Raw genomic sequence first — 25,036 nt, 5'->3', positions numbered from 1 at the left:
TGTATAAAGCCATCGTCAAAGCAATAACATGTAATAAATAAGTTTATGGTCTCTCAAGTGAGACAATGAGCGTTCCAACTCCCCCTCCACCCTTACTATCTAGATGACTCTGAACAGACTATTTCCCATCTCTGAACTCCAGCTTCCTCATCAGCAAGTTGGAGATAATTGCGCAGATGATTGTTTTGTCTACCCCTAGCCAGTATCCATTTCTCTGCTTTTGCTTTAGGGTACCAATTCTCTCCGATGCTGGATCACGATTTTACTCCCAGGCTCTGCTTGTTGGGGCACCTGACCTGGGTTTAAGTCAATCAGTGCACCCATCACCTGGCCAGCAACTGGTTGGTAGGTGGTTATGGGACCCAAGCCCAGCCAATGGCTTGCCCTCAGGCTGTGCGAACCGCCTCATTTCCATAGCCCTGTGGTTGTGAGGGTGGACTGGTCCCTGCTGCAAAGCCTTTTTGCATCTTCATGAGGATGTGCTCCAGAAGAGTAGAGCCAAGAGAAACCAGTTGTGCTGGACAACTTTTGGGCCCTTCATGATGCTAGTCATGTCAAGGTAATCAATACTCTTTGCTTAAATCAGCTTGAGTTGGGTATTTTGTCCCTTTCAAAGGACAGAATCCTGCCTACAAAGCTACTGTATCTGTGTCCCAGAGTTGTTATGAGGATTAGATGAGGAAATGTATAGAAAGCCCTTTATACAGTGCTTGGCACCAAGTACGTGCTAAATAAATGGTAGTTGTTTATATAGTTGCAAGAAAATGCAGATAAAACAAAAAGGAAAATCAAGAGGGAAACGTGCACACTATTCTTTATTTCACCCCTTAGGGATAATCAAGTAAATATTTTGACATTTTCTTCCAGAAAATTTTCCTATGTGTATGTATTTATAAAATCCACAATGAGATTCTCCTCTAATACTGTATCATACCTTATTTCACTCAGATACAAATCAAACACATCATGAAGATATCTCTGCACAATGCTGTCATTCGTGGTGGCTGCATGGCATTTCACGGTTTTGCTGAGTACTCAGATTATCCCTGAGTTATTTTTGAATAAATGGTGCTGTGAAGGCATTCTCCATTATTTGTCCATCAATTGGTCTGTACCTTTGTGCATTTTGTAATTTTCTAATGATCAGTTTCTTTTATTTTTTTAAAAAAGATTTTATTTATTTTTTCATGAGAGACACAAAAAGAGGCAGAGACACAGGCAGAAGGAGAAGCAGGCTGTCTACGGGGAGCCTGGTGTGGGACTCGATCCCAGGACTCCGGGATCACGCCCTGAGCCAATGGCAGATGCTCAACCACTGAGCCACCCAGGTGTACCTCTAATGATCAGTTTCTAAGACTAAGATTGCAAAGTCACTTTTACAGATTGAAAAAACTACATTTGTAAGTTTTATTGAAATGCTTGTTTTGAATAAAATACATGTCTCATTTAGTAATTTTAGGCTGCCAAAACAGCGTATCAGAGACCGAGTGACTTATAAACAATAGAAATTTATTTCCCACAGTTGTGGAGGCGGAAAAGTCCAAGATCAAGGCACCAGCAGATTTGGTGTCTGGTGAGGACATGCTTCCTGATTCATAAACCCCTTATCCTCCAAAGGTAGAAGGAGTAGGAAACTCTCTAGGGTCTCTTTTAAAAGGACACTAATCTATACATGGGCTCCACCTCATGGCCTGATCACCTTCAATAAGCCCCATCTTCAAATATCATCACATTGGGGATTAACCTTCAGCATATGAATATTGAGGGAGGGCACATTCAGTCCATAGCAATACAATATCAAACATTTTTTAAAAGATTTTATTTATTCACTGGAGAGAGACAGAGAGAGCACAAGTAGGATGGAAGGCAGAGGGAGAGGGAGAAGCAGGCTCCCCACCGAGCAGGGAGCCCAATGTGGGGCTCGTCCCAAGACCTGGAGACCATGACCTGACCAAACGCAGACACCCAACCATCTGAGCCATCCAGGTGCCCCCAGGATCAAACATTTAAATGCCTGTTCCAGACAATAGGGAGTGCAGTTCTGTGGGCTCCAAATACTGCTCTGCAGCAGATAGATTACAGATCATGAATTATCGTGATCCTCCTGTAGGAAAGGGACTGTGATCTCCATAACTGAATTAATCAGCCTGTGATGACAATAAGCTGGATCTTGCTAGTTCTGAGCACCAGCCTGTTCACTCAGGAGACCTAGCACCTTGCAGAACCCCATTTTTGTAGGTATTTCAGGGAGACCCAAGGGATGTGTAACATGTACCCACAGGTTAAGTCCTGGCTGTCATTTTATTTCAAAAGGAAAAACTAGGATTGCATTTGTTTGCAAATGATATGATCATCTATGCAGAAAATCCAAGGTAATTTACAAAAAAGCTGCTAAAACTAGTAAGTGAGTTTAGTAAGATTTCAAGATATAAGCTAAGGTCAAAAATCAATTGTATTTCTACAAAGTAGCAATGAACAATCACAAATTAAATTTTTAAAAAAGATTTTATTTATTCATGAGAGACACAGAGAGAGAGAGAGAGGCAGAGACACAGGCAGAGGGAGAAGCAGGCTCCATGCAGGGAGCCCGACATGGGACTCGATCCAGGGTCTCCAGGATCATGCCCTGGGCTGAAGGTGGCGCTAAACCGCTGAGCCACCCGGGCTGCTCCACAAATTAAGTTTTTAAAACTGTAATTGAGCTGTAATTCACATAAGTCCCAGTCATCATTTGACAACGCCTCTATCATCCCTCACCTATGCCTCTGTCCTGTTGAACAAACTACTGTAACCCCTGGCCATGTCAGGACTCTACCATGGCCCACTGTCCACTCTCCTTGGGGTTTCCCTGAGCCCTCTCTGATGACCCTGGAGGGGAAGGAGAGGTCACTCCTCTGGCTTTTGCTTAGTTAGGGCTGCTTGGGCACAGGAAAGGCTAGGGTTTAGTCAAGAGGGGCTTTCTTCCACACAGCCCCCAGCCTCCTTAGGGAGCAGTCACATTGCACATTGGCAGGAGAGCTGTGTTCACACTCGTGGACTGCCACGCTGCCGTCCAGAGCAGCCACATCCTGACTACGCCCACCTCTGCTCCTCAAACTCCGGGCTGAGTCTGGCTCTGGCTCCTTTTCTCTCTCAGGGGCCCGCAGGTGTCACTGCTCCTCTCTGACCTCATGCTCCTGTTGCCCGACTCCCTTGTTCCCTCAGGTTGTCACATGTTTGAACCTGCCATGGGTGTCCCTTGCATCCACCCCAGGATGCTGCCTGGTCCTCATTGGGCACAAATGGCTGCTGAACTTGGATGTGGTGACCCCTTAGCCCCAGTCAGGTGGTCCACTCTGTGACACAGATGCAGAGCTGGAGGTTCAGAGAGCACCTAACCTGCACCTAACGGCAAGTTATGATGGAGGCAGAATTGGTGCCATTTCTCTCTGACACAGAGTTTTATGCTGGTTCTGCTGCGTCTTTCAGGACCAACCATTTCCCACCAGTTTGTTTGTTTGTTTCTTTCTTTTTAAAGATTTTATTTATTTGTTCATGAGAGACACAGGGAGAGGGAGAAGCAGGCTCCATGCAGGGAGTCCAATGCAGGACTCGATCCCAGGACCCTGGGATCATGCCCCAAGGTAGATGCTCAATCACTGAGCCACCCAGGTGCCCCTTGTTGCCAGTTCCTAAAACCCATAGTCTGAGAAGCTCTGAGCAGGGAGGCTGGGGGTGAAGGGTGTCTGGTGAGTGAATGGCGTGGAGCTCTGGAAGAAAGACCTAAGCTTTCCCATTCACCTGCCTAGATTCAAGTCCCTGTACACTCTGTCCCCAGGGCCCATCCAGGGGAAGCTTCTCTCCTTTAAGTCCTACTGCCAGACCCAGCTTTCTGCCCTGGGGCTCCTGAGTTTGGAGGCTCTTCACCTGCCTCAGCCCTGGGTAGTGTGGGGATGGGGTTGGATGGGAGGGCGGCTGGGGTTTGACAGGCAGCTGGGCTCACTGGGCTGCAGGCCTGGCCCACCTCCTTTACCACCACCCCCCATCCCAGCTGGCTCCAGAGGGAAGCGGGGGTGGGGGCAACTTCACAGGGAAACTTTTGTTCTTGCCCAGAACAGACACAGGCTGGGGACCTAGCTTCCCCTTGGCTGCCACGGAGACTGGGGCCACTTGAGTTCATGTTTATTTTCACAGCGTGGATTCCATGGAGATAATCGGCCCTGACAGGGAAGCCCTGGTAGAGGGCTCAGGCCTCTGTGGAGTGCCTACTACGTGCTAGACCCGGTAGGCAGGGGCCAGTGGAATCCACAAAGCAGCCCCAGGGATTAGACACCGAACCACACTTGACTGAGGAGGAGGCAGCCATGGTACAAAGGGGGAAGCCACTTGGCCGAGGTCACACAGCAGGTTAGTAGAGAACTGGAAGAGGAGGCCACTGCTCCCTTGGGCTTTCTTTCTACCTTATGCCTGAGTTAGAGGCCAAGGATCTTAGTCTCCCTGGGGCTTCCTGGAGGAAGTACTGCCTAGGGCTTCACACAGGCCAGGGTCTGAGAAACAGGGTAGGTAAGAATGGGGTGTCCCTTTGAGGGGCTCCCATCCAAGCTGAGGCCTTGGGCAAGCAGCATGCTCTGAGCCTCAGTCTTCTCCTCTGCATAGTGGGGTTGATTACAGTGTCTGTCTCATCAGAGGGCTGTGCATACCCATTAGGACTAAGAGCTCACTCTTAAGTATTGTTAATATTATTATCACTGCTACTCTTCCATCGTACCCAGTCCTAAACCATCAGGCTCACCAGGGGCTCCAGGAGTCTCCTAGAAGACCTGTCGGTGCTCTTCCCGGATGGAGGCTTTTTCTGCTCGGGCTGCAGGGGATGTGAGAGAAGGGCTGAGCCGTGTCTGAAAGCCTGCTGCTGGTCCTCCCTGAGGAACAGACCGGATTGCACGGGGACTCACCCCCGGCCCCTCCCGGCTGGGCATCACCCCTTACCCCCTGCATCCTCCTCACGGGGCCACGGGCCACCACCGACTAGCGGTTCTCCTGCCAGTCCCAGGCCCAGGTCTGCCCTCACATCCTCCCTCCACGTTATTTATTTATTTTTCCATATTTACTTTCTCCTTTAGTTTATTTCACTTCCGAAATACATCTTGAAGGCACAGATCGATCCAATTCACCGGGCTGGTGACGAGCCTGCCAGTAAGCCCGGCATCGGACGCCAGAGGACCCGGGGAAGCAGGCGAATCAAAAACCAAACATGGAACCAATAAAATCTTTAACCTGACACTACAAACTTCCCACAGACTTCAGAGAAATACCTCCAGAAGTGCACGACCTCTTAGTTTCTCCCCAAGGCTACCTCCTCCTCCAGCGGGGTCTTTCTAAAATACAGATTTGACCCTGTCACTTCCCGGCTTCAAAACCCCTCGATAGCTCCTCATTATTTATTATTCTTCTTCACTAACATTGATCGCGGTCCTCTGCCGCGGTCCCTGCCGAATGCCTTTCGTGCATGTGTTCCCGCGGGGCAGGGACTGCTGCTATCCGGGTCTCCGGCCGGGAGGGCACGGCCACGTGGGGGGACTGCAGGGTCACACAGCTGGCGAGTGCTGGGGCCGGGATGCAAACCTGGGTCAGTCTGAATCCCGAGCTTCTTCCCCTCCACCTCGGCACCACTGGATCCCTCAGCCTACCCTGGAAGAGCCCCCCGCCCGGCTGACATCGCCCCATCTCCTGCCACGCTGCCTCTCCCCCCCACCGCCCTCCCTGGGCTGACCCTCCCCGCTCATCACTTCTGTCCCTGTCTCAGGGCAGAAGCCCCACCCCACCCCTGGGCCCAGACCTCCGCCTGTTCACTCGGCAGCGTCCTCTGAGGGACCTCCTTGCCTCCAGCAACCCACCAGCTCCTGGGACTTGAACTTCTGAATCAGCAGCAGGGCCTCAAGTGTCCCGTTTTGAAATAAAAACCCTCCCTGACCTTAAGCCTCCTGCTAGACACCAACTTCTATCTCTGTTCCCATTTCCTGCCAAGCTTTTAAAAGACCAGCATGGGGACACCTGGGTGGCTCAGGGGTTGAGCATCTGCTTTCTGCTCAGGTCATGATCCCCAGGGTCTTGGGCTTGAGTCCTGCATCGGGCTCCCTGCAGGGAGCCTGCTTCTCCCTCTGTCAATGTCTCTGTCTCTCTCTGTCTTTCATCAATCAATAAATAAAATCTTAAATAATAAAAAGCCAGCCTGTAGCCCCGTCCTTGCTGGCCTCCTCACCCACGCACACTCAGCCTTCAGCTCTTGGCCTTCTGTCCCCTGTCCCACCTCTCCTCTGCAGTGACACATGGATGGCCTCCACGTAGGCTCATCGGTCCCGTTTGTCAGGCCTTCACCTCACATCTCTTCTCTGGCTCACCACCTTCCAGCTGCTCCTTCTCTAGCTACTTTTTGACACTTCTTCCTTTGCTCTGTGTCTTAAATACTGGCATGCTCTAGAGTTCCACATCAGGCCCACAACATTCCCTGCACTGCTCCATCCTCCCTGGGAAGTGTCAGCCCCAGTGACCTGCACCCCAGCCCTGGCTTCCCTCCAGAAGGCCATAGCCGACTGCCTGCTGGTGTCCTGGTGTCCTCACTGGGACACCCCCTTTGCCCCTCAGACTGGGTGCGTCCCCATTGGAACTCCTCATGAGCCCTCGTCTGTCTGCTTACCAGAAGGTGGAAGCGGGACATTTTGTAGACTTCTCCCTCTTCTCCTTTATTTTCTACTCCTCAGGTTCCATATTGGGCACCCAGTCCTGTGGGTCTACCTTACACACATCCCCTCTCCTCAGCATCCCCCAAGCACTGCCCCTGTTCAGCTGCCATAGTCTCTTGCCTCCTCCCGTCTCCAGCCTTCCCCTCTGAACTCTTCTCCCCACTGCACACGGAGGATCTTTCCCAAATGCAAATGTGATCTGGTTATATGCCTTCAGTGGCTCCCTATTGCTCTCACAGTAAAATTTACCTCAATAGAACCCATTATGATGTGGCCCCTGCCAGCCTCTCCATCCTACATTCTCACCAGGGAATCTCAGATCAGTTCACTACCCTCTCTTGCCAATCTCACACGCTTGATATCCACAGGAACTACATGGAGACCCCCATCACTTGAGGCTCTCCTGCCTCCATGCCCTTGTAATACCTGTTCCTTCTAATTCAAACACATTTCCTCTCTGGTCTTCCAGGCAAACTACTCTTCATAGCTGAGTCTTTCTTTCCTATGCCGAGTGCTACCTCCCTTGGATTCCCCCGGAGGACATGCAGGTGCCCCTCTCTCAGTCCTACTGGAGCCTATACAGGCACCAATGAAAGTGAGTATTTATATCTTAAGAGTCTTGTTGTATCTGTTTATCTCCCCCAACCCCACGCTTCCGCTGGATTTGGGAATGACTTGAGTGCTGGATTCAGGGAGGATTTAATTCTGAGTCTCTAGGGCTCAGCTGATGGTCTGGCACAGAGAAGGAGCTTGACAGTATTTGCTGGGTTCTCCCCAATTCAGAAAATAAAAAAACAAAAAGGAAGCTGGACTGGAAGTTTGGAGGACCAGCTGGGAGGGCCAGTACTGGGGGCTTCAAGCTGGAACCAAACTTGGGTCTCTTTGGTGATATAATCTGGGGTCCAGAGAGTGCCACAGAGTCTTGGACTGGAAATGGGGCCCCAGTTTCGTGGGTGAGTTCAGGGGTCATCCCTCTTGGAGTCAGACAGACCTGGTTTTAAATTTCAGCTCCTCTTCCCAGCTTTATGACCTTGGGCAAGTCTCTTTATCTCTCTAAACCTGTTTCCTCTCTTGCAGCTGGTGGATTGTAACTGCCTCCGGACTGCACTGATTCTAATAAGGTAGCTAGCTAGACTAGTGCCAACACCTAGTGGATGCTCGGGAGATGTTCTTTCACACAGTCGTGCAGTCTTGGGGCCCCCATTCCTCTCCCGGGGAGACCTGGCTTGACAGAGGGTAGTGATCAGCAACGGTAGCTACTTTTACTTCCTACATGTCCCAGGCACTGTACTCAAGTGCTCTACCTGAATTATTCCATACTGCTGTCCTTTCCTTTGCCAATGAGGAAGCTCAGGTTCAGAGAGGTCAGGCTGTTTGCCCAAGGTCACACAGGCAGTGATGGATGCTGGGATTTGAAAGCAGGCCAGGCTCTGCTTCTGGTCCTGGTGAGGCTCAGCTTCCTTCATAGTTCTCCCAGCCAGGCAGACTTTGCCCACTCCCCCCGCCTCCCCTCTGCCCACTGCTAGATCTGTTTAAACTAGCTGAGCAGGGTGAGGTGGGGAGGCCGCAGAGAAGGTACGGAGATGTTTGTTTTCCTTGGGGGTTTATATCAACATTGGTCTTGACATTTCGCCTGTTATTATGTGTGGTTCTTTAGAGGGTGAAATAATATTTTCTTTTGCTTGAGAAAAGGACAAAGTTCAGACAGAGCTCTTGGCCCCAAATGGATTTTCCTCCTTCTCTGCTTTCCATGTGCCATAGCTGCTCCATGTCGTCGGAGCCATCTCTGCAGGGAAGCATCCTCCCCGGCCTGCTGTGGATGCACCAGGGTGGCGTAGATTCGCCTCACGCTGTAAACTCCATCCAGGGATGCAGTCGGTGGGTCACACCTGCCGTTCTCACCATACACGTATGTGGTAGAGGCTTCTGTGTGCCGTGGCTGGGTCCTTCCACATTTGTTTGCCTTTTTCAGATACATGCGGTGGGGAGCTGGGTGGTACACTCACCATGCCACCCTGGACACACCCTGGGGGTGGTGCACACCGATAACGCTGATGGTGCATGCAGCATGCCGTAGGGAAATCCCAGAGGCTCGAGAGATCCTCTTTGGGCTTCACAGTCTGTGCACTTTAACTGGGCACCTGGAGACATAGACATTCTTCCTGATGGTGAAGAAAGCCCCTGAACTCCAGACACGTCCTGGGTATTTGAGCTGTGTGCAGCGTGCTGGAGGGCAAATGCGTGCAGGGACTCTTAGCATCCTGGAGACCTCGTTCTCTGGGTACATCTCCTCAGTGTGCTACAGATGACAGCCACAGTGTGGCCACCACTCCAGGTTAGCATGCCACAGCTGCCGTGGGACACTACCACCGACTAGGTGGCTTAAAAGAGCAGAGATTTATTCTCTCACAGTACTTGGAAACCAAGGGTCTGAAATCAAGATGTTGCCAAGACTGGTTCCTTCTTCTTCTTTTTATTTATTTATTTATTTATTTATTTAAATTTATTTATGTATTTTTAAGTAATCTCTAGGCCCAACATGGGGCTCAAACCCACAACCCCAAGATCAAGGGTCACACATCTCTCCACCTGGGCCAGCCAGGTGCCCCAGGATTGGTTTCTCCTAAGGCCGCCAGGGATCTGTTTCCTGCCTCTCTTGTTGGTTCTGCCAGCAGTTCTGGGTGCTTGTGGGCTTGTAGCTGCGCCACTCTGATCTTTGCCCCTGTCCGCACATGGCCTTCTCCCTCTGTGTGTCTCGTTTGGGTCTGTGTCCCTCTCCTTTCTTACAAAGACTCCAGTCATTGGATTCAGGGCCCACCATAATCCAGTGCGTCCTCATCTTAGCTTAACTAATTACATCTGCAGAGACTAGTTCCAAATAAAGTCACAGGCTGAGATTCCTGCTGAACATGAATTCGGGGGTACTATTAACCCAGTAGTACAGCCCCCACTCCTTGAGCTCTCTTTGTGAAGAACACAGTTAAACCTTTTTTTAAAAATAGAGATTTTATTTATTTATTCATGAGAGACACAGAAAGAGAGGCACAGACACAAGCAGAGGGAGAAGCAGGCTCCATGTGGGGAGCCTGATGTGGGGCTCTATCCCAGGACCCCGGGATCATGACCTGAGCCAAAGGCTGATGCTCAACCACTGAGCCCGCCAGGCGCCCCATTATACCCTTTTGGTACATTACCTCATTTAGTTCTCCCGAGAGCACTTAAGTGGTCGGTGTCCTCTTCATTTTTGGTTGAGACAGCTGAGGTTCAGAGGGGGCGCCTCACTTGCCCCGGGGTACACAGCCACTCTAAGGGGGTCCGAGCTTCAAACCCAGGACTACTGGAGTCCTGCCACCATTATGCCCTGTGCAGCAGGGAGCTGAGGACACATTCCACACATACTCCACATCCTCTAACTCAGGGCTTCTCAACTGTGGCTTCATTGAGATTTGGGACTGATTAATTCTTTAAAAATGTTTTAAAAATTAATTTATTTTTTAACTTAAAATCAATTAATTAACATGTAGCATATTATTGGTTTCAGAGGTAGATGTCAGTGATTCATTAGTCTGTTTTTTTAAAGATTTTATTTATTTATTCATGAGAGACACACACAGAGAGAAAGAGGCAGAGACACAGGCAGAGGGAGAAGCAGGCTCCATGTGGGGAGCCCAACGTGGGATTCGATCCCGGGACTCCAGGATCATGCCCTGGGCTGAAGGCAGGCACCCAACTGCTAAGCCACCCAGGCGTCCCACATCAGTCTTATATAAACTCCCAGTGCTCATGACCTCATGTGCCCTCCTTAATGTATCACCCAGTTACCCCCTCCCCCGCCCCCTCCCTTCCAGCAACCCTCAGTTTGTTTCCTATGATTAAGAGTCTCTTATGGTGTGTCTCCCTCTCTGATTTTGTCTTGTTTTATATTTCCCTCCCTCCCCTACGCTCCTTTGTTTTGTTTCTTAAATTCCACATGTAGTGACATAATATAATTGTCTTTCTCTGATTGACTTATTTCACTTATCATAATACCCTCTAGTTCCATCTATGACATTATAAATGGCAAGATTTCATTTTTTATGGCTGAGTAATATTCCATTGCATATATGCACCACATCTTCTTTATCCATTCATCTACTACTGTTCTGATTAATTCTTTATTGTGAGGAGCTGTCCTATGCATTGAAGGATGAAGCATCCTTGGCCTCTAGCATTAGAAACCCATAGAACCTCCCGCAGTTGCAATCACCAAAAATTCCTCTGGATAATGCCACCTGCACCCTGGGTGGGGGTGTGACATTGCCCTCTGTAGAGAGACACTGCTATGGATTTACTCCTTTTGGGGCAGATGTGGTCTGTGTGAGAGGACAAGGCTTGCCCCTTAGGTGTGACAGGTTCAGGATCATAAGGGGAAGGGACAGTGGAGATGATGATGATGACAAAGGATGCGACAGGCGCCCCTGCCTGTGGCATCTTATTTGTTTCCCTCTCCAACCCCTGAGGAACCCATGCTGTGAGGCTGGTGAAGGAGATCACAGCAGCTCAGCACCTGGGACGCTTACCTTTGGCGCTTTGCAAAAGAAAGCCCCTGTTGTCAACTCCCCCAGGCTGCTCCCTGAGGCCTGGTGATCCTTCCTAATGACCCCGGGGTTCAGAAGCTCCTGACAATCAAGGCTCCAGGGGGGATTAACTGTACCCAGAATTGGTCTGAGTGCTGACCGATGGATTTTAATACTTGCTTCTTTGTTGACCTTCAAGAGCAAGGCACCTGTCTGGGTGGATCCAAAAAGTAAAACCTTTGATTTGTTCTTAATATTTTATTTATTTGGGATCCCTGGGTGGCGCAGCGGTTTAGCTCCTGCCTTTGGCCCAGGGCGCGATCCTGGAGACCGGGATCGAATCCCACGTTGGGCTCCCGGTGCATGGAGCCTGCTTCGCCCTCTGCCTATGTCTCTGCCTCTCTCTCTCTCTCTGTGACTATCGTAAATAAATAAAAATAAAAATAAATAAATTTATTAAAAAAATATTTTATTTATTTGATGAGAGAGAGAGAGAAAGAGAGAGAGAGCACAAGCAGGAGGAGCTGTAGAGGGAGAGGGAGCAGCAGATCTCCGCCAAGCAGGGAGCCCGACATGGTCTCCATCCCAGGACCCTGGGATCATAACCTGAGCTGAAGGCAGACACTTAAACGATGGGACCACCCAGGCACCCAGTAAAATCTTATTTTTAAGAAGGGTAGCATCTTTTCTCCCCAGAATAAAGGCCTAAGAGCTTACTCAATGTTCTATGCTAAGTGTACCTGGTGCCAGCTGACAAACAGTCTGAATTTCCCAGACTCCTGCTCTGAGAGGAACAGTCAGGCTTGGGCAGGGCCTCAAGTGACAAACATTTTCTGAGCACCTAGTATGTACTAGGCCCAGTTTTAGGTGTTGGGGATGGAATGCGCATGGAACCTGAGCATGATCATAGAAGCATAGAAGATGCTGTAAAAAGAGGATGCAAGTGCTGAGTTGGGGGAACTCGGGGGCTGGGGCTGGGAGGGCCACTCTGGACCAAGCAGCCAGGATCGGGATGGGGTCTCTGTCCTGGCCTGGGCTCCCCAAGAAAGTAGGGCCTGAGACAAAGCTGCAGCATAAGTACTTTATGGGAATAAGGGATGCAGAGTGAATCAGGGAGGAGAGAGAGCCAGCATGAAGATGTGTCATCAAGTTGGCCACTGCCATCAAGGGACAGTGTGTGCTCAGTCTTGTAGGACAGGTGTCTGCCCCCTGGATTAGTCCTCTTGTGGTCAAAGGCTTACTCCACTCACTACTCAGTGGTTATCCCTCTCAGTGGTTATCTCTTCCTGCACATTTGGGTTGCAAATGCATGAGTTCCAAGGGGGTTTCCACTGTGTAGTATGTAGGGAGAAGCCCTAATGCTGGAAATGAGCTAATCATGGTCCAGCCCAAGGGAGGCATTGTCCCATCACCCCTGTGTCTGGCTGGAATCAAGGCAGCAGAGTGCTTAAGGGTGTCCATACAGACACCCGGTTTTACTCCGATGGTAACATATCCCCATCAGGAAATTGACATTGATGTGATTCCCCTATTTTACTTGTGCTCATTTGTGTGTGTGTGTGTGTGTGTGTGTGTGTGTGTGTGTCCATACAGACACCCTCCTCTCTGAGGAGGTGGCATTTGTCCTGGGACCCAAGGTGAGAATGACCTTTGTGCCTGACCCCCTAGGTCCCCTGTGACGAAACCTAGAAAGAACATATGCTTATAGGTTTTTTTTTCTTTTAGTAAAGAAAGAAATAAAAGTGTTCTTTTTTTTTTTTTATTAGCCACAAGTTTCAGAAAGGTAGAGTATTTTATCTTTTATTTTTTAATTATTGGAGTACAGGTGACACACAATGTTAGGTTATTTTTGGGCATATAACATAGTGATTCTCTACACTATGCAGTGGTCACCATTGGAAGTGTGTTACATCAGACAGAACATGAGTCTGTGGCTCCCACTGGTTGCGTCTTGACCTTTGTGGAGACCTGGGGCCAAGCCTTGTGAGGCTCTCTGGTTTCTGATACCACGCAGAACCAATTCTGGGTCCTGCAGAGATACAGCCAATACGAAGTGCTTCTTGGGGAAGTCAGAAAAAACATCCAATGACATAAGCCAGGGGGTGAGCTCCGGTCAGAATCTTCATGATTTGATGATACTTGCAGATAATTCTGGTTGCTCTCCAGCAGTGCTGTCCAATAGAAATGCATAAAACACATGTGCTTTAGAGTTTTCTAGGAGTCCCTTAAAAAAGAAACAGATGAAAGTCATTTTAATAAAATATATTACTTAATTTAGTATATAAAAATGCCACTTCAATATGTAGTCAATATAAAATATTAATGAGACAATTTATATTCTTTCATTCATATTATGTGCTTGAAATCTGGTATGTAATGTGATGTGTCTAGCAGGACATGTCAATAGGTACTGGCCATATTTCAAGTTCTCAGTGGCTACATGTGGCTAGTGGCTCCTGTTGGACAACCTAACTCTAGACATTAGAAGTGTACTTTATTTTGTGTATTCAGATAATCTGTTTCTATTATCATAAGCTTGAAGAGTCTTCATGGGCACTGGCCCATTGGCGATGACTGGCCTAGGAATAAATGGCCAGGGCGCTATGTCTTTGGTGGACATCTGGGTTTTTTTAAATTTTTATTTAAAGATTTTATTTATTTGAGAGAGTGTGAGCACACGAGTGCACACAAGCAGGGGGAGGGGCATAGCAAGAGGAAGAAGCAGACTCCCTACTGAGCAAGGAGCCCCATGCAGGGTTTGATCCCAGGACCAAAGGCAGACACTTAACTGACTGAGCCACCCAGGCACCCCAGGCATTTTTTTTAATTAAACGTTTTTAATGAGATAAATGTAGATTCAGATACAGTTGTAAGAAATAATAATTTATCTATGCCCTGTATCCAGTTTTATTCCAATGGTAACATATCCCCATCAGGAAATTGATATTGATGGGATTCCCCTATTTTACTTGTGCTCATTTGTGTGTATATGTGTGTGTGTGTGTGTGTGTGTGTGTGTATCTAGTTTTGTGCAATTTTATCACATACACATACACCTACTACCATAGTCAACTTGCTGGACAGTTCCTTGTGACAGGACCCTCCTGGTATTTGCCCTTTTATAACCATGTCCTCTCCCACCTACCCCTCCCATTTTAACCCCCGGCAACCACTAATCTATTTTTCATTTCTAAAATGTTGTCATTTCAAATATATAAATGGAATCGATATGTGACTTTGTGGGACTAGCTTTTTTCACTCCACACAATTCCCTGGAGACTCATCCAAATAATTGTCCTTATCTGTAGCTCCTTACTCTTCATTGCTGAGTAGTTTTCCACATCCTGTGCTATAGCTCCTAACCTCATGCAGCCAGGGGCTGTACCTGTGTCCACAGTGTGCCCTTTTCATGGCCATTCTACCTCAGAGGGTTGAATAGAAGTCCCATGGCTTATAGCCAGGCAGGCCCTGACTGCTATTCAGTGATTAGCATTTAAATGACAGAGGGTTATGGTTAAGATTAGGATAAAGATTAAACAAGATAATCCATAGAGTGTTTAGCAGAATACCTGGCAAGTAATCTGCTAAACACTAACCAAGATAAAGTTATTTACAAAAGTGAATTGGGGTTTGCTCTAACGCACAGAAAGCAGAGGCTTGAGAGCTCCCAGTGCGCTATCCCTGAGGTCTCACTATACTGTAGAGGTCTCAGACCGAGTTGCCCAGGGTTGCCTGCTGGGAAGTAGAGGGGCTGGGTTCAAATTTGGCCTGACTCTAGGTTCTGCACATTGCTCCATTTGCCCTGATGTCAGAGGCTGTGGAAGACCATCCTTGCTGGCCTGATGTGTCCTAGGACTCTCAAAGGAGCATGCTGAGGCCACCTTCCCCACCCTCACACCTGCCCTGTTGGCTCTACCCACCCAGCTCAGCGCCTGCTCTGCACTCCTCTGCACTCTTCTCTCTTGCCCCTCTGGGTGGTCACATCCTAACCCTGCTGTGCCAGGAGCTGCTCTCTGTCCACCTGTGCTCCATCCCCTCTGCTGTGATGTGCTGCCCATGCTGCCCACCCGCACAGAGTGGTATTTCTGCAAACACTGCAAACTGCCACCCACCGCACAGGCCTGCCGTCCACCTCACCCACCTGCTCCTCTGTGCAGAAGTTCAAGATCAACATGGAACCCCCACCCCACCGGGTCCCATCTCTGTAAAGGGCAGTCCTTCCAGCTACTTGCTCAGGCCAAAGACCTTGCTTTTTTCTCTCACTCCACACTACTCCATTGGGAAACCTTCTCAGCAATCCCAAGTATATCCTGACTCTGAGCATATCTCCCACGCCCTGACCCCTTCACATGTATCTGGTCCAGGGCACTATCACCGTCTGCTCAAATGACAGCAGTGGCCTCCTAACTGGCCTCCATGCTTGTGACCTCTTTGTAATGCACCCTGCTCCCCACCCCAGCACTCCTCACCTCCTTCTCCTGGAGCACTCAGCACCATCTAACCTACTGTATTCTTTGCTTATTAATTTTGTCTAGTGCCTGTCTTCGCCTTATTAGAACCTGAGTGCCACGAGGACAGGGATATGGGTCAGAATTGCTCCCTGCTGCATCCCTAGAATAATGCCTGCTGCATTACAGGGCCAGGTACATGCTTCCTGAAGGCCTGCATCCCTCTGCATGCACGGCTTGGGCTGTGCTTGTTGGGGCACAAGCTGGATTTGCTTGTCATAACACACAAGTGAAACTCCTGACCCACATTGGATTCATTGGCTAAGATTTAGGTCCTCACCCGCTCCATACACTGGGCTCACTCCCTGCATCATTGTCATGGTTACCAAGAGTCCAGAGTGACCCTTGATGTGGGTCTCTCTCCAGCCGGTACCCATTCAGGGATTTGGCACTGGTTGGCTAAAAAATTGGCACCAGTGGGACAGTGACACTTGTCATTCAACCCAGGCCAACCACTCTGGGTTCCAACTGCGTGATGCCACTGGATACCCCAGGGTCTTACCCTCCAGTTGGGTTCTTTGTACCCCATTACTTCCAGTAGGGCCACAGAGATTGTAGGGTTGTGAGGAGGGGATCATATGACAATTCAACAAAGCCCTACCATGTGTCATTTCTTCACTGGCTCCTAACACCAACCCTGGGATGCAGGTAGTGCCATCAATCTCTCCGCACTTGAGTTCCTATGAACTGGACAACTTGTCCAAGGGCTCCCAGCAAGTATGAGGTAGAGCTGGGTGTCAACCCGGGACACAAGGTGCTAACACCTGTGGTGCAGAGGGGTGGAGGGGGAAGCAGGGGCTTTGGGCTGATGTCTGCAGGTCAGGAGCTACTGCAGGATCTGCATGCCCCATGTCCCCATAGCCATCCGCAGGCCACCTAGGATGAGATGTGAATAACAGGCTAGGGTGGGGGCGAAGGTACATTCAGGCCCTTCCATGGGGATACTGACTGCTCGGAGCAAGAGTGCCGTCCCCGGGCATGGGCAGACTAGGGCGGTGCCACAGGGGCACAGCCGGGGAGAGGCTGAGACCACACGGTGGCTGAGGATGCAGGGGGCGGTAACCAGGCCTACCCCTGAACAGTGGGCACAATTCTCAACCGGACAGAATCAGGGACACAGTAGACTATGGCTGGGGACGGCAAGGCAGGACTGGAGATGTAGTGGGGCAGTCCCAGGGGACACCGAGTCTAGAGCTGTTCCCGGCCCCCTGCACCCTCCCCTCCTCAGGTCTCTCAGCCCTAACCACCCCCCCCCACCCCTGCCTTACCCTGTCCAGGAGCTGCTCCTCTGCGGCTGCCACCCTCTGACGCGCCTTTGAAATCTTATCTCTCATCTTGTTCTCTGTTTCCTCCTTGTCCAGGCCTCATCTGTCTCCTGCCTCCCCCACCCCCCACCTGCTTCCCATCTGTGGCCCCTCCCCCGCCCCTGCCTGCTGGCCACTGCCTCCGTGCTGGCCTGGCCTGTCCTGTCCTCCCGGCTCCGGATCCAGCCCTTCCCTGCCTGTCCAGGGGAGATTTGAGTTGTGAGTGAGGACCCTGCCTGCTGCCTCCTGCGAGCCCTGAACCTCAGCCCCAGGCCCCTGTCTGGGCCCTCCTTCTCTCCCCTGGCCCCCACCCAGCCCTCAGGCCCTCACACTCCCAGGTCAACCGCTCGAGCTCCCTGAAGGCTGGGTCCCCAGGGCCCCCTCTGTCCCTCACAGCACAGGCCACCCTCCGTCCTTGAACTTGCCCAGCCTAGCCTTCACCTAGGGTTCTGTCTCCAGTCTGTGACCTCCTCTAGGTCAGGGACTCCACCCGCATTCTTTACAGATGGCGAAACTGAGGCTTGGTAAGCAGGCACCCCATCCCCAGTGCTTCCTTGGTCTAGGCTGCCCCTCAGTGAGGTTGTCCTGACAGCTTGACGTAGCTCGGCTCCTTCCCACTCTGGGTGCCCCCGCACCCTCCATCCCTGCACCCTAGTTTCTTTTCCTCTGGGGCCTCACCACCCACTTTACAGGGAAAACAGAAGGGGGTTAGCCTCACCCTCCTGGGGGCCGACCTGAGTGTCCACTGTGCCCCAGATGCCCCGGCAGAGGCTTCCAGCATCCTGCCCCTGTCCCCGGGGGCCCCTGCTGCCTCCAGAAGTCTCTATCCTATGAAATCAAACCGCCCAGCCTGCCTGAATTCAGATCCCAGGCCCGCCACGTAGTCACTGAGTGATTGCTGGCTCGTAAGTTCCTTTTCTTCGGGCCTCAATTCCTGCACCTGTAAATTGCCGAGGAGGGTGATGAGGGTGCCTATCTTGGGGGTGTTGTGAGAATTACATGAGTTAATGTGCACAAAACATGATGCAGCAGGACCCAGCGTGTAGTATGTGCTCAGTGAATAGCCCTCCTTGCTCTCACATGCCACAGTGGCAGCAAAAATGTGGGAGAAAATCGTGTACTTGAATGTGCAGGTAACTGTCCCCGGATACCAGTGATGCCTTCACCTTGACCCCATCCCTGAGTGCTTTCCAACCTCAGTCTCTTTGAGTCTTGTCAACAAACTTGGCGGTGTGGACTCTTGCTCCCACCTTCCAGATGAGCAACCAAGACACAGAGGGCAGAAACCCACCCAGGTCACACCTCGGGTATGCACGAGGTAGGATATGCAGGCCAACAGTGGGGCTTCCAGGCTGTAGGACCCTGGCTCAGGAACTTACCACTGGGTGTGACCTGGGACCAGTCGTGTGGACTCTCAGCCATAGTTTATCCATATGTAGAATGGGGATACTTGGTCTTACCTCACCAAGCCACAGTGAGAATCCAGTGATGTCTGTGGGCTTACTCAGTGATCACTCAGTGATCAGGGCTGGGGTTTGCCCCTGGTCTGTCAACTGTGAGTCTGAGCCTACCCTTCCCACCTCATGGCCCGGCCCATCCTGCTCTGCTAGGGACACTCAGACATCTGAAGCCATATGTACATCGATCACAGGTTCTGGGAGGTGAGGTCTACTGCTCCATTTGGAAGCAATTGGGGCCTGAGTCTCTTGGGCCTCCAGCCCATGTTGAACTTATTTGAGGCATTTGTGTTTTCAAAGTTGAAACCTAAACAAGAAAGGGAGTGTAACAGGGTGTTTTGCTGTTCATTCAGATTGTCCTTCTCTGAAGTGTATCACTGGCTGACTCCTCTGTGGCTGCACAGTACAGGCCTGCCTGGGTGGCCAGTGAGCTCCTGGGCATGAGCCTGCCACAGCTTAAACCTTCCATGGCTTCCACTTTCCACAGGGACCAGCCAGGTGCCTTAGCTAGAGGAAAGCTCTGAAGTGCACAGACCAGGGCCCCCTCCTGGCTGTGGGATGCTGAGCAAGCACATATCTACACTGAGCCTCCGTTTCCTCACCCAGAACTCGTAGAAAACATTCTTTGCCTTACAGGTTTGCCCAGAACTGAGGGATTTCCTGTGATGCTGGACCTTCAGTGCTAAAACCTGAAAACTTCCAAACATACCAGGTTGAGTTGAGTACTGTGAGGATGAAAAGTCCCTCACGTTGCTGCTTAGAAAAGAGCAGTGATGGCTGGGCCTGTGTGCACAGCATGTCTCCATTTCCATCACCTAACTCTGTCGCTTCCCAAGCTTGCCAGTGATCCTGCTTATTCCCCCCCACTTTACAGATGAGAAAACTGAGGCTGGAGAGAACAGGCAGCTTATCCAGGGTCAGACGGGGTGGCTTAGAGTGAATGACTTAATTGTACAGGTCCAGGAAGTCACCCCTGCATCCGGAGGGTGGCACTGTTGTGAGTCATGCTCCACAGGTGGTGTTTCCCTGAATAGTGGAGGTGGGAGCCCAGGGTCTGCTGGCCGTGAGGGACGCCCTTCCTTCTCCCCCTGCTGTCTCTCGTCAGGGTGGTGAAGACCAGAGGGTGGTTCAGGTGCCACTCTGGAGGAGGGCCAGACACTCAGCCTCCTGCTGACAGGCCTTGTTTCCAAACACACTTCCCAAACCCCTCTGCTGCCACTGTGCTGGGCGTTCTTGGACTTCAATTTTCTCTGTTGTAAGGGGTCCGTAATCACAGTACCTACATAGCAGCGTTGTTTTTTTTTTTAAGATTTTATTGATTTATTTTTTCATTAGAGATGCACAAAGAGGCAGAGACATAGGCAGAGGGAGAAGCAGGCTCCCTGTGGGTACCCAATGCGAGACTCAATCCCAGGATCCTGGGATCATGACCTGAGCAACTGAGCCACCCAGGTGTCTCTTGTTTTTTTTTTGTTTTTTGGGGATTCATTGAGGTAATTTATGCAAGAGCTTAGCAGATTCCTTAGTAGGTACATAGCAGTGTTAGCTAACAAGGAGAAGATTATAATGGATAAGAATAGTATAATTCACAACTTGTTTCTCCCTCCAGTATCCCACGGAATCCTCACAACAGCACTAGTTTGAGAAGTGGGTGCTATTCTCCCCATTTTCCAGATGTGGAGACTAAGGCTTTGGTCAGGGAGGAAGTTGCCCTGAGCTGTGCAGGAAATGGGGTAGGGCTGAGGAGCCAGGCCGATGGGACCTGACAAGCCACAGAGCCTACCCCAAGTCCCCTTCCCTGACTGCCTTTCAGCCTGTCACCCTCCTGCCCCTGCCCCAGGATGGTGGACTTTGTCCTTCTGGCTCCACTGAGAGCCCACTGGCTCTGTTCCCCACCTTCTGCCTCCCCGCCCTCTTTCCAGTGTGCTTATCACCAGCTGACATCAAAGTATTGGTTTTCTTACTTATTATCCATTTCTCCCACAAAAATACCAGTTCCAAGAAGCAGGGGCTTTGTCTTTTGTTCACTGCAGAGTCCCCATGCCTGCACAGCAGGCCTTCAGTGAACTGTCAGATGATTAGATTATCTTCTAATTATTATAAGAACAAATGAAACTTGGTGTCCTGCAGCCCCAGTGGTGATGCAATGCCTGATTCATGACAGCAGATGGCAGCAGAGAACAAGGTACATGATGGGTGGAGCCCAGGTGAAGTTTGCAGGTTTGACTTTATAGTGTGTGTGTGTGTGTGTGTGTGTGTGTGTGTGTGTGTGTTGCATGTACCATCTTCTATCTCCTCTCCTTAACCAATCTTCAAGCCTGCAGATCCCAACCCAATAGAAAGAAGCTTTTCCCAATCATGTATAATAACAGCTATTGTTGATTAGGTACAGAAGCAGTATGTGCCAGGCACCATGTATGCATCATCTCATCAGACCCTCACATTAGCCCTACTACTACTACCCTCATTCTGCAGACAAGGAAAGTGAAGTGCAGTAATAGTCCCCAGGTCACACAGCTAGTGGGGAGCCAGGACAGTTAGACCCCAGTCATTCTGTCAAACAACATGAGATAAGATCTCTGAGCTTTACTTGCCTGTTAGCAGACTCAGAGGCTACCCCAGGAGGAGGAGGGCCATCCTTGTCTCTGGAGGTGTAAGCTGTGCCAGATAAGTACCCGCCAGTGAGTGCCCAAAGCCACTCCTGGCCAGGTACAGCTGGATATATAATTTTCAGAACCCAGCACAAAGCGAAAATGTGGGGCCCTCTGCTCAAAAGTTAGTACAAATTTCAAGGTGGCAACAGCAGAGCATTAGGCCAAGCATGGGAACCTTCTAGGTATGAGGCTGTGTGTGACTGCACAGGTTGCATGCCTTTTGGGTCTGGGCAAGGTGTATGAGGATCAGGTCTCAGGAGCCTCTGGGACATCGTCAGCCCAGCTCTGCAGGAGTTCAGGGAAAAAGTCCCCCTCTGCACATTGCTTCTCATAAGACGGATCCTGAATCCCGGCACCTTTTATCTTTCTTCCCTGGTGGTGATTTATTTCCATGTGAAGGGCTAGGGCAGCCTCAGAGGCCCAGGTCCCATTTGATGGTCCATGAATCTTTCGTTTGCAGATCCTCTGGCCACTCTCTGCGTGGCCGGGCGGACCCACCACTTCCTTTCTGCCAAGTAAGGATTAAAAAGCCATAAAACAAGGAACCCAAACCTCTGGCTGGAGAAGCACACACATGGGCGTCAGATGCATTGGCTGGCTGGCAGGGGATGGATGGGGGCTGCAGGACTCGAGCCCCAAAGAGGGACATCTTCCCTGAGGCCACCATTTTCAGTCTCCTGTCCCCTGTGGAGGGGACTTCCTAGCCACACCTGGGGCCAGATCTGTTCAGGGTCATCCCCAGAGGGAGAAGTCTCAACTGATGCCAGGGTTCGAGGTGGTTCTGATGTGGTCAGAGAGTGAGGATGCTCAGGCTGAGCTGAGCATGAGGGCCCTGGTCAAGTTCAGGTGGGAAGATCTGAGCACCCATTGCATGCTGGGCAGTAAATACATATTGTTTTAATTTCTCACGGGGTTGTTCCCACCTGAATAGCGTAGATGAAGAATGTGGAGCTCAGAGAACCTGAGGCCACTTGTTAAATTCACATAGCTGGAAGTGATGACTTTTAGGATTTTAATTCCAGGTGAAGAGATAGCAAAACTTTGTCCCAAAGAGAAATTTTTAAACCATAATATTTGGAAAAGCACATGACTTATTTCTTGAAAGTGATCTATTTTTTTTAAAGAAATTCAAAGTTAGGGATCCCTGGGTGGCGCAGCGGTTTAGCGCCTGCCTTTGGCCCAGGGCGCGATCCTGGGAACCCGGGATCGGATCCCACGTCGGGCTCCCGGTGCATGGAGCCTGCTTCTCCCTCTCCTTCTGCCTGTATCTCTGCCTGTCTCTCTCCGTATCATAAATAAATAAATAAAAGACTGTTTCTGTTAAAAAAAAAAAAAGAAATTCAAAGTTATAAAAGGCATGTGGAACAAAATTCAAAAGTGGTATAAAATAACATTAAAGTTTATGTCTTCTTTTCCCTTCTCCTATTGCACTTTGCCTTTTAGTTTTTCATTATTTTGATTATATTCCCAGATGTGGAATTGCTGGATCATATGGTCCAACTTCATTCTTCTGCATGCAGATACCCAGTTTTCTCCAAACCATTTGTTGAAAAGACTGTCTTTTCCCCATTGACTAGTCTTGGCATTTGTGTTGAAAATCATTTGGCCATTACACATGAAGGTTTATTTCTGGACCCTCTATTCTATCCCATTGGCCATATATGTCTGTCTTTGTGTCAGTACCACACTGTTTTGATTAGTGTAGATCTATAGTAAATTTTGAGGTCCAGAAGTGTGAATCCAACTTTGTTCTTCTTTTTCAGAATTGTTTTGGCTATTTGAGGTCTCTTGAAATTCTATATGAATTTTAGTTTTGGGGGACGACTTTTCCTATGTCTAAAAAAGGTTGTTGAGATTGCACCAAGTTTGTAGATTGTCTTGGGTAGTATTGCTATCTTAGAAATATTATTCCTATCCATGAACATGGGATATCTTTCCATTTATTTGTCATCTTTAATTACTTTTCAGAATTGTTTTGGTAATTCTTATTGTACAAAATTTTATCTTCTCAGTTAATTCCTAATATTTTATTCTTTTATGAAAGCCTTTGTAAATGGGATGGTTTTCTTAGTTTCCTTTTTAGATTGTTCATTGTTGATGTTCAGAAATGCAACTGATTTTTGTGTGTTGACTTTGTATCCTACTACTTTGCTGAATTTATTAATTCTAGCCGTGTTTTTGCCTGTGTATATGTGTAATTTCAGGGTTTTCAACATATAAGATCATATCACCTGTAAGCAGAGATAATTTTACTTCTTCTTTTCTAGTTTGGATATCTTTTAGTTCTCTTTCTTGTCTAATTGCTCTGGCTAGCATGCCTGGTACTATCTTGAATAGAAATGGCAAAAGCAAGCTTCCTAGCCTTGTTCTTGATCTTAGGGGAAAGGTTTCAATCTTGCACCATTGAGTATGATGCTTCCTGTGGGTTTTTCATATATGGCTTCTATTATATTGAGGTAGTTTCTTTCTATTCCTAGTTGTTTGAGTGTTGTTTTTTAATCTGAAAGGGTGTTGAATTTGTCGAATGCTGTTTCTGTGTCAACTGAGAGGTGATCATGTGTGTTTTTTCCCTCTTCATTATGTTAATGTGACACATTTGATTCTTTTTTTTTTTATAAATCTTTTTTTTAATTTTTTATTTATTTATGATAGTTACACAGAGAGAGAGAGAGAGGCAGAGACACAGGCAGAGGGAGAAGCAGGCTCCATGCCCCGGGAGCCCGATGTGGGATTCGATCCCGGGACTCCAGGATCGCGCCCTGGGCCAAAGGCAGGCGCCAAACCGCTGCGCCACCCAGGGATCCCTGACACATTTGATTCTTAATCAAACCACCCTTGCATTCCAGGAAAAAATTCCACTTGGTCATGGTGTATAATCCTTTAAATATGTGGTGCAGCACATTTTATACTTGAGATTCAATATTATAGATGTGCTTATCTGTTGGATATCAATCTCTTTCCATTATGTTGAGCTCATTGTGGGGTCCCCTGCAGGGACCAGGTCAGTCTTGTTCACCACTTTTTCCGCAGCATCACGCATAAGGCTTAGCACAGAGTAGGGGCTCTCTAAAGAATGAGTGAATTAATGAATGAATGAGCAAATCATAAAATGACAGAAGTTAACCCAAATAGATAATGGTATGGGATTACATGTGAGTTAAATTTTCTTTCTAGGGATCCCTGGATGGCTCAGCGGTTTAGCACCTGCCTTTGGCCCAGGGCATGATCCTGGAGACCCAAGATCGAGTCCCACGTCGGGCTCCCTGCATGGAGCCTGCTTCTCCCTCTGCCTGTGACTCTGCCTCTCTCTCTCTGTCTCTTATGAATAAATAAATAAAATCTTAAAAATTTTTTTTCTTTTTATACTTTTCTTTTATATGTATTTATCCTGAATTTATTATATAATCAAGTAAAAGTTAAATATACCTTATTTTAATGGCAGAATGAGAGACAGTTCTGGGTGCCCAGAGGAGACATGATTGAAAGGCATGAGATCAGGACAGGAAGCCTAATAAGGAAGCTGCTGGGATGTCCAAGTGTGGGGTGATGTTAGGGGAGTGTGTACAACAAGGGACTACGGGGACTAGAGCCTCAGTTTCCCCTTTGGAAAATGGGGTTAATAGTCACTCCTGTACTTAAATTGCAAAGGTCAAATGAAAATAGCCATCATTTATTGAAACATCTTCCATGTCCTTTCACTGTCCTATTTAATGCCCCCATTTCCAGTCAAGGATTATTATCTTTATTTTCCAGGTGGGGAAACTGAGTCAGTGGTCCATTCAAATCCTAGCTTAGCCATAATATAAGCCATGTGATCCCCAGTAGTTAGTTTCTGAGT

General features: G+C 49.0%; 1 long non-coding RNA gene across 2 annotated transcripts; it reads left to right on the top strand.

The window, feature by feature from the left end:
* The first annotated feature begins 7,037 nt into the window (after nt 1-7,037).
* LOC144285532 (uncharacterized) lies at nt 7,038-24,511 on the top strand. Of its 2 annotated transcripts, none has more exons than XR_013353813.1 (3): nt 7,038-7,314; nt 8,481-8,597; nt 24,373-24,511. It is a non-coding gene; the product is annotated as an uncharacterized LOC144285532 (long non-coding RNA). The 2 variants fall into 2 exon arrangements; XR_013353814.1 differs by having other exon boundaries at nt 8,481-8,628; nt 24,373-24,501.
* The last annotated feature ends 525 nt before the right edge of the window (nt 24,512-25,036 follow it).

This window comes from Canis aureus, chromosome 16, assembly GCF_053574225.1.
Source record: "Canis aureus isolate CA01 chromosome 16, VMU_Caureus_v.1.0, whole genome shotgun sequence".
NCBI lineage: Eukaryota > Metazoa > Chordata > Mammalia > Carnivora > Canidae > Canis > Canis aureus.
The sequence above is the reverse complement of the archived record's forward strand: the minus strand, read 5'-3'. Positions and strand labels throughout refer to the sequence as shown.